The sequence below is a fragment of the Giraffa tippelskirchi genome, chromosome 14, assembly GCF_054371585.1.
Source record: "Giraffa tippelskirchi isolate mGirTip1 chromosome 14, T2T-mGirTip1v1.2.pri, whole genome shotgun sequence".
Lineage (NCBI taxonomy): Eukaryota > Metazoa > Chordata > Mammalia > Artiodactyla > Giraffidae > Giraffa > Giraffa tippelskirchi.
In genome coordinates this window covers 46958204-46973289 of record NC_137288.1, presented here as the reverse complement: position 1 = coordinate 46973289, position 15086 = coordinate 46958204, and the positions used below count along the sequence as shown (strand labels likewise).

Sequence of the window (15086 nt, the reverse complement as noted above, 5' to 3'; positions counted from 1 at the left end):
AGATGGTGCAGATGGGACAGAGTTTGAAGTTTGAATTTACCCAAATTATCTGCCTGAAAAACAAAAATCAGTCATTAGAAAATGTATAGAAACTCTTTAGAAATACATAACAGAATCCAGAGTCTCTACAATGGATCATTCAAACTGTTCAGAACAAAATCCACAATTACTATACTGTGAAGAAACAGAACAATGTGGCCCAACTCAAGAGATAAGATAATCAATGTAACTGAAGCTGAGACAGTCCAAGGTGTTAGAATTAATAGGTGTGGATTTAAAGCAGTTTTTATAACTATCCTCAAAGACATAGATGAAAATTAGCTTGTAATGAATTTTCTTTTAAAGGAAATATCAGCAGAACAACAAAACCTATCAAAAATGGAAAACCTAGGTTAAAAAAATGTAATACTGAAATAAAAAATATTCACTGGATTTGCAAATTGCAGTTCCAATCTCAAGATGAGAGAGGAAAAAAAAAAGATTGGAAAAAAATAAATAAAATTTCATTGATTTAGGGGACATTATTAAAAGATCTAACATGCCTGTAATTTTGAATCCAGAAGGACAGGAAAGAATAGGACAGAAAAAATATTTAAAGAAATAATGGCCAAAATTTTTACAAATTTTATTTTAAAAGACACAATTCATACACTCAAAAAGAGAGAGAAAAGTGACAGGGGAAGGAGGGAATCAAAAATCATAAAACAGTAAAATATAAAACAATAAAACAGTAAACTCTATATCTAGCATATCAATAAAGACATTAAATGTGATTGGACTTAAAAGCTCTAATTAAAAGGCAGATGTTGTCAGACTGGATAAAACCGTCAAGACCCAACTATATGCTATCTACAAGCAATGCACTGAAAATAAACACAGATACTTTGAAAGTTAAAGTATAAAAAAAGATATATCACATAAATGATAAGCCTAAGTAGGACAGGGTGGATACAGTAATATCAGATAGATGTTACAACAGAGACAAAGAAGGACGTATCATAATGATGTAAGAGTTCATTCCCAGGAAGATTAACAATCATAAATGTACATGTGACTGATAACAGAGGTTCCAAATACATGACATAAAAATTGATAGAATTAAATGGAGAAATAGAAAATCCATAAGCATAGTTGATTTTAATATCCTCACATCAGCAAGACAAAAAAATTAGTAAAGATATAAAGTATATGAATAACACTAGCAACTATCTTAGCCTAATTCACATTTGTTTAACTTAATCAACCATCTTAACCCAATTTACATTTGTATAACACTACATCCAACAGCATAATACATTCTTATTAAAAAATGATAATACCTAAATATTTCCAACCTCACTAAGATCAGAAAGACATCAAGACCAATAAATAGAATTCATATATTTTCTTCTAGAATATGAAGCATCAGAAATCAAACATATAATTAACAAGAATATAGTACTGACCATATTAATGCCCAGCTCCTGATTATCACATGGTAATGGAGAACAGTGAAAGTTAATTCATAAGTCATGAGCCTCATTCTCTCACTCTCTTGTTTCAACTCTTTCCCTATAAAATCTATTCTCTGAGTAGGAAACATGACTTATTTGCCTGTTGTGTCTTCAATTTCCTGATAAAATTGAGTCCTATGATATTACAGGTCTACATTATCTCTATAAGCAAAAATCATGGGACTTGAGGAGATAATTGTTCCCAAGATGGGAGCCTGAGACATCCAAGGGTTGAAAAGGTAGTAAAGGAGAGTTTTCAAAAATGACCACGATTTCAAAGAGCCTAACAGAAGTCAGTTGGTGATAGACAGGGAAGCCTGGCGAGCTGCAGTCCATGGGGTCACAAAGAGTCAGACACAACTGAGTGACTGAACTGAACTGAACTGAACAGAAGTCATGTATTTTTCTGCAGCAAGGCTGCACAGTGGAAACATAATCCTGTCACACTGTTTAATTTTGGTGAAATTACTAACACCACAGTTCTGTTTTTGGTTGGTAAAATGGGGTTACTAACATATATCTTGGAATTGAGTTCATATTAAATAAAATAACTTGTGTATAGCACCTATTATGTGGCAGGCACTCAACAAAGCTAAATTTAATTATGGTAAACAAAAATAGCAATTCTAATTATTTCTTGCTGATCACAAGCTCTAAGTGCCCTCATGAATTTAAAACAAAAAAAGACCAACATGTTAATATTTAACTAAATGCAATTTATTAGGCTAAATATTTCAAAACCAGGGCCACAAGGGGAAAACGTCAGTTATCTTTGATGTGAGGAAGTTGAAAACCTTGTTATACCATTAGTGTCAAGAGTTCTCTTTCAACAATCTCTGAAAATGTCTTAGTGGAATCTTTTTTCCCCATTACTGCTCCCATTTTCCCTAACATTTACTCAGTTGTTTTCTGACGTTCTCATATTTTATCTTACTCATTTGAATTCTAGCTGGGTCTCTTTGGTATTTCTGTTAATTTTAGACTCAGTTGAACTAACCTACCAAAAGTCCTATTTAAGAACAAAAGAGTTCTACATTAATAATAATATTTTAATAAAAAATAAAATAATTAACAATAATAATAATAATGAACTAACAGGAATTACTCTACGTCACAGGTCACTGCTGGCAACTTTATCTCCCCAAACCCAGTCAGAGATATGTATGTGTTCTAGGATATAGATTCCAATGGCTGCTCCACCTTAGCCAGGTCTCACCTTCCTTCTCCCTGTTCTGCCCACTGCCTGGCCAGGCACACAGTGTGGGGCCCAGTCTCTGGGCCCTCCTAGGATGGTTTCTCAGCTGGTAATAGGGCCAAGGCACTAAGTACCTCATTTCCATCTGAACAGACTAAAAGAATGATGCCAGACTAAAAGAATGCGAGGCATGTGGGAATCTTAATTTCCTGACCAGGGATGGAACCCACGCCCTTTGCATTGCATTGGAAGCGCAGAGTCTTAACCACTAACCACTTGATCGCTAGGGGTCTTTTCTAAGCCAGATCATGGCCTGATTCCCTCCTTTAACTTTCCTAGCTTAATGCTTTAACAAATGTTCATCATGGGTCAAGGTTCTTCATACACATTACATGCAATATTTATAACCCTATGAAGTATAGGTCTCTTTACAGATGAGACAATTGAGGCACAGATTAACTAATTCATCCATGGAAACACGGGTAGTATATGACAAAGCTGGAATCTGAATGCAGGCAGATTTGACTCTGTGATCCACTTAACCAGCTCCCTATGCTGCCCCATGCTACCTAAGCTAGTAACATTCAAGTTTCTTTTTCCAAAAAGATGGGTGCTCTGAACACAGAGTACCCTTTGAGTGCATGCCAGCTCTGATAAAAAGAGCTTTGTCCCTGAAAGTTTGTTAATTAAGGTATCACTTTATAGTGGAACATCTAACAGCGAGTTCCCTAGAGAACAAGATCACTTGCTGGCATCCACCATATCCTTTCCCAGAAGTGCCATTAAATAAGCTGAGTACCTCATTCAGTGCTTTCTAACATTTAGCATTATCTCATCTAGCTAGTCTCATGAATAATCAGTTAACTGACTCATTCTCAAAACTTCAAAAATTAAATTAACAACAAATCATAAACATACTTTCAGATAAAAAACATTCTGGTGTTAATTTAAAATGATGGCTTATCTAAGATACTGCTTTTAGACTGTTGTTCAGTCGCTAAGCTGTGTCCAACTCTTACGACCCCATGGACTGCAGCATGCCAGGCTTCCCTGTCCTTCACCATCTCCTTGAGTTTGCTCAAAACTCAAAAGCTCAAAACCATGAGTTTGTGCAAACTCATGTTCATTGAGTTGGTGATGCCATCCAACCATCTCATCCTCTGTCACTCTCTTCTCCTGCCTGAAATCCTTCCCAGTATCAGGGTATTTTCCAATGAGTTGGCTCTCTGCAGCAGGTAGCCAAAGTACCAGAGCTTCAGCTTCAGCATCAGTCCTTCCAGTGAATATTCAGGGTTGATTCCCTTTAGGATTGACTGGCTTGAACTCCTTGCAGTCCAAGGGACTCTCAAGAGTCTTCGCCAGCACCACAGTTCGAAAGCATCAATTCTTTGGCACTCAGCCTTCTTTACGGTCCAATTCTCACATTCGTACATGACTACTGGAAAAATCATAGGTTTGACTAGTAGTCAAAGCTCGTCCTTTTGTTTTTGTGCCTGATTTTCAATAGTTCAGCCTCCTCTTCCTTCCTCCCTCAGGAATAGTCTTTGGAAAGCACTCCACTGTGCTCTTAATGCTTCAGGAAAAGCTAACCATCTAGCCTCCACTGGTGCTACTTCCTCTACATAAAAAAATGCACAAGCCCAACTCCAAACTGGAAAGTGAAGGAACATTTACAATTAGTCACATTTTAACCTCTTTAAAATCATCTCCCACTTTAAGGGAAAGGAGAATAAAGGAGAAAGCAATGGCACCCCACTCCAGTACTCTTGCCTGGAAAATCCCATGGATGGAGGAGCCTGGTGGGCTGCAGTTCATGGGGTCACTAAGAGTCGGACACGATTGAGCGACTTCACTTTCACTTTTCACTTTCATGCACTGGAGAAGGAAATGGCAACCCACTCCAGTGTTCTTGCCTGGAGAATCCCAGGGACGGGGGAGCCTGGTGGGCTGCCGTCTATGGGGTCACACAGAGTCGGACACAACTGAAGCGACTTAGCAGCAGCAGCAGCAGCAGAATAAAGGAGTAGCTCTTAGGCTAAAACAATCTATAGTAGCAAATAGAGAAAATTAAAAAGACAGAGAAAATACAAAAAGTGATAAAAGGAGATAACTTGGATATTAGGTTGATGTATCTGTATTAGTTATACACACCATAGTTATGTGGTGTTATCAAGAAATTTTGAGTTCTCTGCATGTGATGTGTATTTATTCTTCCTAAAACATTTATAGCTCTAAGAGTTACAATAATGGCAAGTTTTAAACTAGGAAACATAAAGATCTTTAATTTTCTTCTTTCCAATAGGTAAAACAGTTATTCATGTTCAAAGGTTGACACTGGAATTGTTTGTATTTCTGCATTACTTTCATGTTGAAAAGACATTTGCTAAAGCATTTTGATCCACTTGACCTTTACTTCTTTGTCAACTTCATACATCTATTAAACATCTTAAAATTTAAAAAATAAATCATTGCCCACTTCAAATATCTCAGAAAGATAAAGAATGGACACTGGAATCCTTGCTCCCAACAGTGGGCTCTGCGGTGAAGGACAGGAGATATTGGCCCTGTCAAACCACAGGAGAAAATCAGTGCTTTCTGCATTTTTTTAATGTTCTTTTTAAAAAAAAATTTTTGGAGAAGGAAATGGCAACCCACTCCAGTGTTCTTGCCTGGAGAATCCCAGGGACAGCGGAGCCTGGTGGGCTTCCGTCTATGGGGTCGCACGGAGTCGGACACGACTGAAGCGACGCAGCAGCAGCAGCATATGATAGACTGTTTTCTGTTTTTGCTTTTATAGGATGCTAAGCAGGAGCATGTGTGTGTGTGTGTGTGTGTGTGTGTGTGTGTGTGTGTGTGTGTGTGTGTGTGTGTGTGTGTGTGTGTGTGTGAGAGTGTGAAAACTTACCTAGGGTCGATTCCTAGAAATTGAACTGCAGAGTCATAGGCTATTTATACTTTTGTTTTTAATAGATACTTCCAAATTGCCCTCCTGTACTATTTACCCAGTATTTTTCTTGAGATTGTCTTAGGTCTAATATTATTATCTACTTTAGTTTCATCCTAAGTAGCGATGACTGTGAAACAATGGGTTTGAAGTGCTAAGTATGTATTTTCTAATACTTATTAAAAGGGACAACTATCAAAACAAAATAAATTTATCTGTGTTCAACCAAAGAAAAAAAAATAAATAAAATAATTTTTTTTTTTTTAATTTCTTTCTTTTTGGCTGTGCTGGGTCTTTATTGCTGCAGGGGTGGGCTTTTCTCAAGTTGCAGTGAGCTGGTGTGTTAGGTGCTCAGTTGCGTCTGACTCTTTGCAACCCCATGGACTATGGTCCGCCAGTCTCCTCTGTCCATGGAATTCTCCAGGCAAGAATATTGGAGTGGGTGGCCATTACCTTCTCTAGGGGATCTTCCAGATCCATGCTTTTGAACTCAGGTCACCTGCATTTCAGTCAGATTCTTTACCACCATGGAAGCAGTGAGCTGGGGCTACTCTCTATCTGCACCGTGAGGGCTTCTCATTGCTGTGGTTTCTCTTGTTGCAGAACACAGGCTCTAGGGCACACTGGCTTCAGTAGCTGTAGTGCAAGGACTTAGTTGTTCCACAGCATACGGGATCTTCCTGGGTCAGGGATCGAACCCAGGTCTCCTGCATTGGCAGGAGGATTCTTTACCACTAAGATACCAGGGAAGCCCCTGTGAGTATTTTTTAATTGTGGCAAGAAGGAAATTTTTTGAAACATAAGCCTGCAATCTTGACTAATTCCTCAATTGATTGTCCTCTTCTGCTGTTTCTCTCCTTTCTCTGTCAAAATTTAACTGTGTGACCCAGGAATTCCCTGACAGTCCAGGGGTTAGGATGCCACACTTCCATTGCAGGGGACCCAGGTTCAATCCCTGGGCAGGGAACTAGGCTCCTGTAAGTGGTTCGGCCGAAAAAACAAACAAGTGTGTGACTCACTCTTGCTCTTGTCTCCCGAGGCCTTTTTTGCTCAGCAGCTGGGCTTCCTTCCTCCTGCCCTATTACATCTTCTCAAATTGTGCTTTATCCACCCTCATTCTCCTGGCCCTTTCAGTTGCATCCAACCATGCTGACCTATTTCTTCCCTCTATAAAATGTCTCGCTTGCTTCCTGGTAGTACAGAATCCTGGCACTTGCAACGCTCTGATCAGTCAGTGCTGGAGACTGTTCAGGGATCTCTCGATATCAACCCTCCCCTTCTTCCTCAGTAACAGAGTCCCCCAGTTTCCTCTGGGTACATCAGTTCAGTTCAGTTCAGTCGCTCAGTCGTGTCCGACTCTCTGCGACCCCATGAATTGCAGCACGCCAGGCCTCTCTGTCCATCACCAACTCCCGGAGTCTACCCAAACCCATGTTCATCGAGTCGGTGATGCCATCCAACCATCTCATCTTCTGTCGTCCCCTTCTCCTCCCGCCCCCAATCCTACCCAGCATTAGGGTCTTTTCCAATGAGTCAACCCTTCGCATGAGGTGGCCAAAGTATTGGAGCTTCAGCTTCAACATCAGACCTTCCAATGAACACCCAGGATTGATCTCTTTTAGGATGGATTGATTGGATCTCCTTGCAGTCCAAGGGACTCTCAAGAGTCTTCTCCAACACCACAGTTCAAAAGCATCAATTCTGTGGCGCTCAGCTTTCTTCACCGTCCAACTCTCACATCCATACATGACCACTGGAAAAACCATAGCCTTGACTAGACGGACTTTTGTTGGCAAAGTAATGTCTCTGCTTTTAAACATGCTATCTAGGTTGGCCATAACCTTCCTTCCAAGGAGTAAGCGTCTTTTAATTTCATGGCTGCAGTCACCATCAGCAGTGATTCTGGAGCCCAAAAAAGTAAAGTCTGACACTGTTTCCACTGTTTCCCCATCTATTTCCCATGGAGTGATGGGACCAGATGCCATAATCTTAGTTTTCGGAACGTTGAGCTTTAAGCCAACTTTTTCACTCTCCTTCACCTTCATCAAGAGGCTCTTTAGTTCTTCTTCACTTTCTGCCATAAGGGTGGTGTCATCTGCATATCTGAGGTTATTGATATTTCTCCCGGCAATCTTGATTCCAGCTTGTGTTTCTTCCAGCCCAGCGTTTCTCATGATGTACTCTGCATATAAGTTAAATAAGCAGGGTGACAATATACAGCCTTGACGTACTCCTTTTCCTATTTGGAACCAGTCTGTTGTTCCATGTCCAGTTCTAACTGTTGCTTCCTGACCTGCATACAGGTTTCTCAAGAGACAGGTCAGATGGTCTGGTACTCCCATCTCTTTCAGAATTTTCCACAGTTTAATGTGATCCACACAGTCAAAGGCTTTGGCATAGTCAATAAAGCAGAAATAGATGTTTTTCTGGAACTCTCTTGCTTTTTCGATGATCCAGCGGATATTGGCAATTTGATCTCTGGTTCCTCTGCCTTTTCTAAAACCAGCTTGAACATCTGGAAGTTCACGGTTCACGTATTGCTGAAGCCTGGCTTGGAGAATTTTGAGCATTACTTTACTAGCATGTGAGATGAGTGCAATTGTGCGGTAGTTTGAGCATTCTTTGGCATTGCCTTTCTTTGGGATCGGAACGAAAACTGACCTTTTCCAGTCCTGTGGCCACTGCTGAGTTTTCCAAATTTGCTGGCATATTGAGTGCAGCACTTTCACAGCATCACCTTTGAGGATTTGAAATAGCTCAACTGGAATTCCATCACCTCCACTAGCTTTGTTCGTAGTGATGCTTTCTAAGGCCCACTTGACTACATAGCTGCCCCAAATAAAGATTTTACTCTCAAACATCCTTTCCAGCTAAGAAAGAGCAGACCCATGTGAGGAAAGCAAAACTGACAAGCACATTTGTTGCAAAGCATCCTTAAAAAAAGATGGTGCCTTCTCTAGTCTCCCTTTTTTCTTCTTCTTGGAGGTTGGAATGCAGATGTGACAGCTGGAGCTGGAGCAGCCATCAGTTATAAGTGACATGATAAAAGAAATTTACTTTTTTTTCCAAAAGTATTTATTTGTTTATTTAAAGTATTTATTTATTCGACTGAGCCAGGTCTTAGTTGCAGCATGTGGAGTCTAATTCCCTGGCCAGGGATTGAACCTGGGCCCCCTGCTTGGGAGCAAAGAGTCTTAGCCACTGGACCACCAGGGAAGTCCAAAAACTTGCTCTTCTGATGCTACAGAATCTCAGTCCACCTTCTTAGATTTTCACATGAGAAAGAAATAAACCTGCATCTTGTTTAAGTCACTGTTATTTTGAGTTTTCTGTCACTTGGAGCCAATCTTGGTCCTCTCTAATAACGAATTTCTTCCTTATTACTGAATATTCTCTGTCAGTTCCACTAGACTATACTTATGCTCTTTGGGAACAGAGGTTCTGATACTGTACTTGATTGTGCCAAAATACTTAATAACTGACATAGATGTCAATGAACTTATTATTAAACAATTCTGGACAGGTCATTCTTTTTAAATATTAGTTGGGGGTGGCACAAAATAGATGAATGGTGTCAATAGAGGATGATTAAGATGCTCTTAGAGTTATCATTTTTCTCTCTGACCTTACTTGAAGTAGTATACAGTATAGTGTCTGTTTCAATCGTGTCTGACTCTTTGAGACCCCATGGACTATAGCCCACCAGGCTCCTCTGTCCATGGGATTTTCCTGGCAAGAATGCTGGAGTAGGTTGCCCTTTTCTCCTCCTAGGGATCTTCCCAACCCAGGGATCAAAACCGAGAGCCCTATGTCTCCTGCATTGGCAGGCAGATTCTTTACCACTGAGCCACTGGGGAAGTGTTGGAACTTAATTCAGAGAATGGGAAAAAGATTTAAGAAAACAGGATATTATCCTCGTATACAAAATAATACCTCTTCAGTTCAGTTTAGTTCATTCAGTCACTCAGTCGTGTCTGACTCTTTGCCACCCCATGAATTGCAGCACACCAGGCATCCCTGTCCATCACCAACTCCCAGAGTTTACCCAAACTCAATACCTCTTAGGCTGTGTTATTGAATAGAATTCTTTTTTAAAGAAATCTTGGAGAAATGAATGAGATTTCCAGCTACTTTATCAATTATATGGGTATAACTTATTACAGGAAATAATTTTTTCTCCAGTACTCTGGTTTCTGTGAGGGCTTCTCTCTAAATACACTCTTGGCCTCCTGGTCTTCTTACCTTATTTGCTCTCTGGGAGATGAAGGACTTTTCTGATTGATACAATTTGGAAGAATGACTGGAGTTGTCTGACTCAGCAAATTCTCTTCTCCTCCCAGAGGCAAGTTAATTCAGGGAGTACATGGTGCACTCTGCCCGTGAAGGCAGGCCAAGTAGTCCCCATTCAGTTTCATTTACCTTTGCCCTACTTTGCTCACGATTACCTTAAATGACCCGCAGCTTAGTTTCCTTTCATTATTAATTTTGAATTACTGGACTTTAACAGAAAAGTTCTGCCTCTTTGTTAGTTTTTGGATACAGGAAAAGACATCTACTTAAGAATAACAGTAAATTTTTAGGTTTCAGTTGTCCACCTGAGAGGAGTTAGGTTGTCTCTAAATCATATCTCACCAGTGAAACATCAGTGATTCCCTGGCGACCTGACAGAATGCACAACCCTCCCTGTAAACTTGAACTTTACATAAGATAGTAACTGAGGCTTGAAGGCGCATGCACCCTCCTGATACTGGGGTGCTCATGCAACTCTGTTGTATAAGAAACATTATCATCATGTACAAGCATTCCTTCGAGAAAACTAGATGTTTCCCAAGAAGCAGGTGTGTTTGTACTTGCTCTTTAAACTATTAAAAAAACTGTTCTCCTCTGCTCAGGGAATAGAAAGCTCACGAAGGAAGACAAACATATCTACAGACCTGCTTTGTTCAAGGCATGAAACCACCTGATACAATCTAATTTGTTTCAGCTTTGTAGTAAGTGAGGAGCTATATTGCAGAAGCTAAAAATTAGTTGCCCAGGGTCCCTCAGTAAGTGGCAGTTCCAACATTTGAACCTAGACCTGGCTTTAAAGCCCATGCACCTTCCGTCACATTACACACCTTTCCCCAAGCTCTGTTATCCACTTCATCCCATGCAAGGGTATGAGTAACTTAGATCTGTTTTGCAACCTAAGGACTCAATCTAGACTTGTGCCAAAGTACAGGATCCATTTTTTTTTTTAATGTCAGTGGAACTGAAACCACCTCACTGTCTCCGATAGATTGCAAACATACTTAATAGGAGGTGGAGTCTAAATTCCTACCTGCTGACTTAAGGCTGACCACATGACTTGTTTTGACTACAGTCTGGCAGAAACAATATTATGAGAGTGCTTAAACTGCAGTGTTGGTTGCTCAGTCATATCTGACTCTTTGTGACCCCATGGACTATAGCCTGCCAGGCTCCTCTGTCCATAGAATTCTCCAGACAAGAATACTGCAGTGGGTTACCATTCCCTTCTGCAGGGAATCTTTCTGATTCAGGGATTGAACCTGGGTCTCCTGCACTGCAGGCAGATTCTTTGTTTTTTTTTTAATTTATTTTTTTTTCTAAATATAAATTTATTTATTTTAATTGGAGGCTAATTATTTTACAATATTGTAGTGGTTTTGCCATATATTGACATGGATCCACCACGGGTGTACATGTGTTCCCCATCCTGAACCCCCCTCCTACCTCCCTCCCCATCCTATCCCTCTGGGTCATCCCAGTGCACTAGCCCTGAGCACCCTGTCTCATGCATCAAACCTGGACTGGCGATCCGTTTCACATATGATAATATATATGTTTCAATGCCATTCTCGCATATCATCCCACCCTCGCCCTCTCCCACAGAGTCCAAAAGGCTGTTCTATACATCTGTATCTCTTTTGCTATCTCGCATATAGAGTTATCATTACCATCTTTCTAGATTCCATATATATGCATTAGTATACTGTATTGGTGTTTTTCTTTCTGGCTTACTTCACTCTGTATAATAGGCTCCAGTTGCACTCACCTTGTTAGAACTGATACAAATGTATTCTTTTTAATGGCTGAGTAATATTCCATTGTGTATATGTACCACTGCTTTCTTATCCATTCATCTGCTGATGGACATCTAGGTTGCTTCCATGTCCTGACTATTATAAGCAGTGCTACAATGAACATTGGGGTACATGTGTCTCTTTCAATTCTGGTTTTCTCGGTGTGTATGCCAGCAGTGGGATTGCTGGGTCATATGGCAGTTCTATTTCCAGTTTTTTAAGGAATCTCCACACTGTTCTCCATAGTGGCTGTACTAGTTTGCATTCCCACCAACAGTGTAAGAGGGTCCCTTTTCTCCACACCCTCTCCAGCATTTATTGCTTCTAGACTATTGGATAGCAGCCATTCTGACTGGCGTGAAATGGTACCTTATTGTGGTTTTGATTTGCATTTCTCTGATAATGAGTGATGTTGCACATCTTTTCATGTGTTTGTGAGCCATCTGTATGTCTTCTTTGGAGAAATGTCTGTTTAGTTCTTTGGCCCATTTTTTAATTGGGTCGTTTATTTTTCTGGAATTGAGCTGCAGGAGTTGCTTGTATATTTTTGAGATTAATTCTTTGTCAGTTGCTTCATTTGCTATTATTTTCTCCCATTCTGAAGGCTGTCTTTTCACCTTGCTTATAGTTTCCTTTGTTGTGCAAAAGCTTTTAAGTTTAATTAGGTCCCATTTGTTTATTTTTGCTTTTATTTCCAATACTCTGGGAGGTGGGTCATAGAGGATCCTGCAGGCAGATTCTTTACTGTCTGAAGCACCACCAGGGAATGGGCCTGAAGAAGACTTGCAGCTGTCACTTTAGATTCTTTAAAAAAATTTTTTTAATTAATTAATTTATTTATTTTGGCTGTGCTGGGTCTTCATTGCTGTGCATGGGCTTTCTCTAGTTGTGGCAAGTGGGGGCTACTCTTCATTGTGGTTTGCAGGCTTTTCATTGCTGTGGCTTCTCTTGTTGCAGAGCACAGACTCTAGAGCAGGGGCTCAGTAGCTGTGGTACACAGGTTTAGTTGCCCCACAGCATGTGGGATCTTCTTCAAACCCATGTCCCCTGCATTGGCATGCAGATTCTTAACCACTGGACCACCAGGGAGGTCTGACTTTTGGGACCCTCTGCCACCCAGTGAACACTGGTGAGCCTGATGGAGGGTGAAAGGTCACGTGGAGCTGACATGAGCCATCACTGCAGATGACTCCCAAGCCCAGAGTTGCCCTGGCTGCTGACCACAAATGCATGAATCATTCCAGCCAAGGCCAGAAGAACCACCCAGCTGAGCTCAGCCCAAACTGTTGACCCACAGAATTTTGAACAGAAATGCTACTGTTTAAAGCTACTATGTTTGGGGATAATTTGTTATACAACAAAAGCTAGCCCTCTCAACCTAGGTTCAGAGATTCCTTGCAGTTAAAAACAAATGAGGTTAAGCCCAAAGGCTATTGAAAAGTTTACTGGTCATTGCTTATTCGTACATTCTGCTACCTTCAACCCAGTGTAACTCAGCATTAGAGTTCCTGAAACACAAATAAGCTGTGCCTTCAAGCAGCCAACAGTGAACTGGTCTAGCATGTCCCTCTCTAGGTTCCTTGTGATAAGGGCAATTGGCCATAACTCTTTGTTTCCCCTCACAGTGTAAAGCCTTCCTTATTGTACAGTCTCAATAAAATTTCTGAATCAGTAGAAGAGATTTTAGCCCTTAGGGAAACTAGAACCTTCCTAAAGCGTCTGTCTGCAGTGCAGGAGACCCGGGTTTGATCCCTGGGTTGGGAAGATCCCCTGGAGAAGGAAATGGCAGCCCACTCCAGTACTCTTGCCTGGAAAATCCCATGGATGGAGGAGCCTGGTAAGCTACAGTCCATGGGGTCGCAAAGAGTCGGACAGGACTGAGCAACTTCACTTTTTCACTTTCACAGCTTTGAAGCACAGTGTAATGATAGCCATGGTAATAAAATTTGGAAACTTTTACCAAGTGATGGAAAAAGCCACACCTACTGGCAACTCTACCACTGATGAGATTCAGTCTTTGAGTTTTTACTACATTGTGTTTTGTTTATTTATGTGTATAGTTATACATACATGTATACATTTTTATATTCTTTTCCATTATGGTTTACCTTAGGAGACTGTATATAGTTCCCTGTGCTATACAGTAGGACCTTGCTGTTTATCCATTCTAAACGCAATAGTTTGTAACTATTAACCCCAAACTCCCAGTCCATCCCTCTTCCTCCCCATCTCCCTACAATTACATTATTCTTATTTTTTAAAAAAATTTTTTTGATGTGGACCATTTTTAAAATGTCTTTATTGAATCTGTAACAATATTACTTCTTTTTATATTTTGGTGTTTTGACCAAGAGGCATGTTGGATCTTAGCATCACAACTAGGGATCAAACCCCACTCCCTGCATTGGAAGGCAAAGTCTTAACCACTAGAGTGCCAGGGAAGTCCCCCTCCCCTTTTTTTTTTCTTCAAAGATTTTTTTTGATGTAAACCGTTTTTAAAAAGTCACTGTTTTTAAAAGCACTTTCTAAATCTTGGGAGACAGTTCAGGCAAAGTATAGAATCAGCAATTTAAATATGTACAAAAGGCTTCATGATCTGTACTTTTTCAGCATGACTAAGTTTCAGCAAGAAAATTGGAATCAAGCCTCAGAACTAACTAGATGGTGCTTAAACATGGGATAATAATAAAATTCCTGCTATTTCTGAGTGCAAATTTAATTGGAACCATAATTCTGGAATACCATCTTAAAGCTTCCAAGAGACTGTCACCTCATGAACAAAATCAGCTTTATCTATAAAAAAAATCAGAGTCAACTTATTAAAATTGAATCAGCTATTATGGTATTTTCTTCTCTTTTTTTTTTGCATTTTCTTCTTTATATCAAAATGTTTTTATTAATATAAAGTCAACATCAGTTTTTTACACAAACAAGTGTTCTAAGTTTAAGAAAAGATAACAACTCTACTTTAACTGCAACTCACAGTGTTCCACAACCATAATTACCATTGGCGAAAAAAGACTAAGGCTCAAAAAAAGCAGTACATTTCACATGACTCTGCTTTAAAATTTTAAAGCTGAACCAGAACTTAAAGTTGCTAAGTTGCTTGGAAAAATTAAATAGTAACTGGTGACTGAGTTGAATAACAATTACTTAAAAATGCTGCACCATCGTTAACTGGGCCCTGGCCTTGTGCACCTGCAAACTCCAGTGGACAGAAAAGGCACAGATCATCTTTGGAAAAATAAGGATGACCTACAAGCTGATTCTGAATATTTTGTACACTTGGGATCTGATCTGATGAGAGAAGATTAGTGGATCCAAGGTTCAAATATGAAGTCTGACATGAGGGCCCCTTTGTGGTCTCTCAG

The 15086-nt window shown here is 40.0% G+C and overlaps 1 protein-coding gene across 6 annotated transcripts in view; it reads right to left on the bottom strand.

The window, feature by feature from the left end:
- ABHD3 (abhydrolase domain containing 3, phospholipase) overlaps positions 1–15086 on the bottom strand; it is a 65804-nt gene that overhangs the window by 48109 nt on the left and 2609 nt on the right. The window lies entirely within an intron of this gene.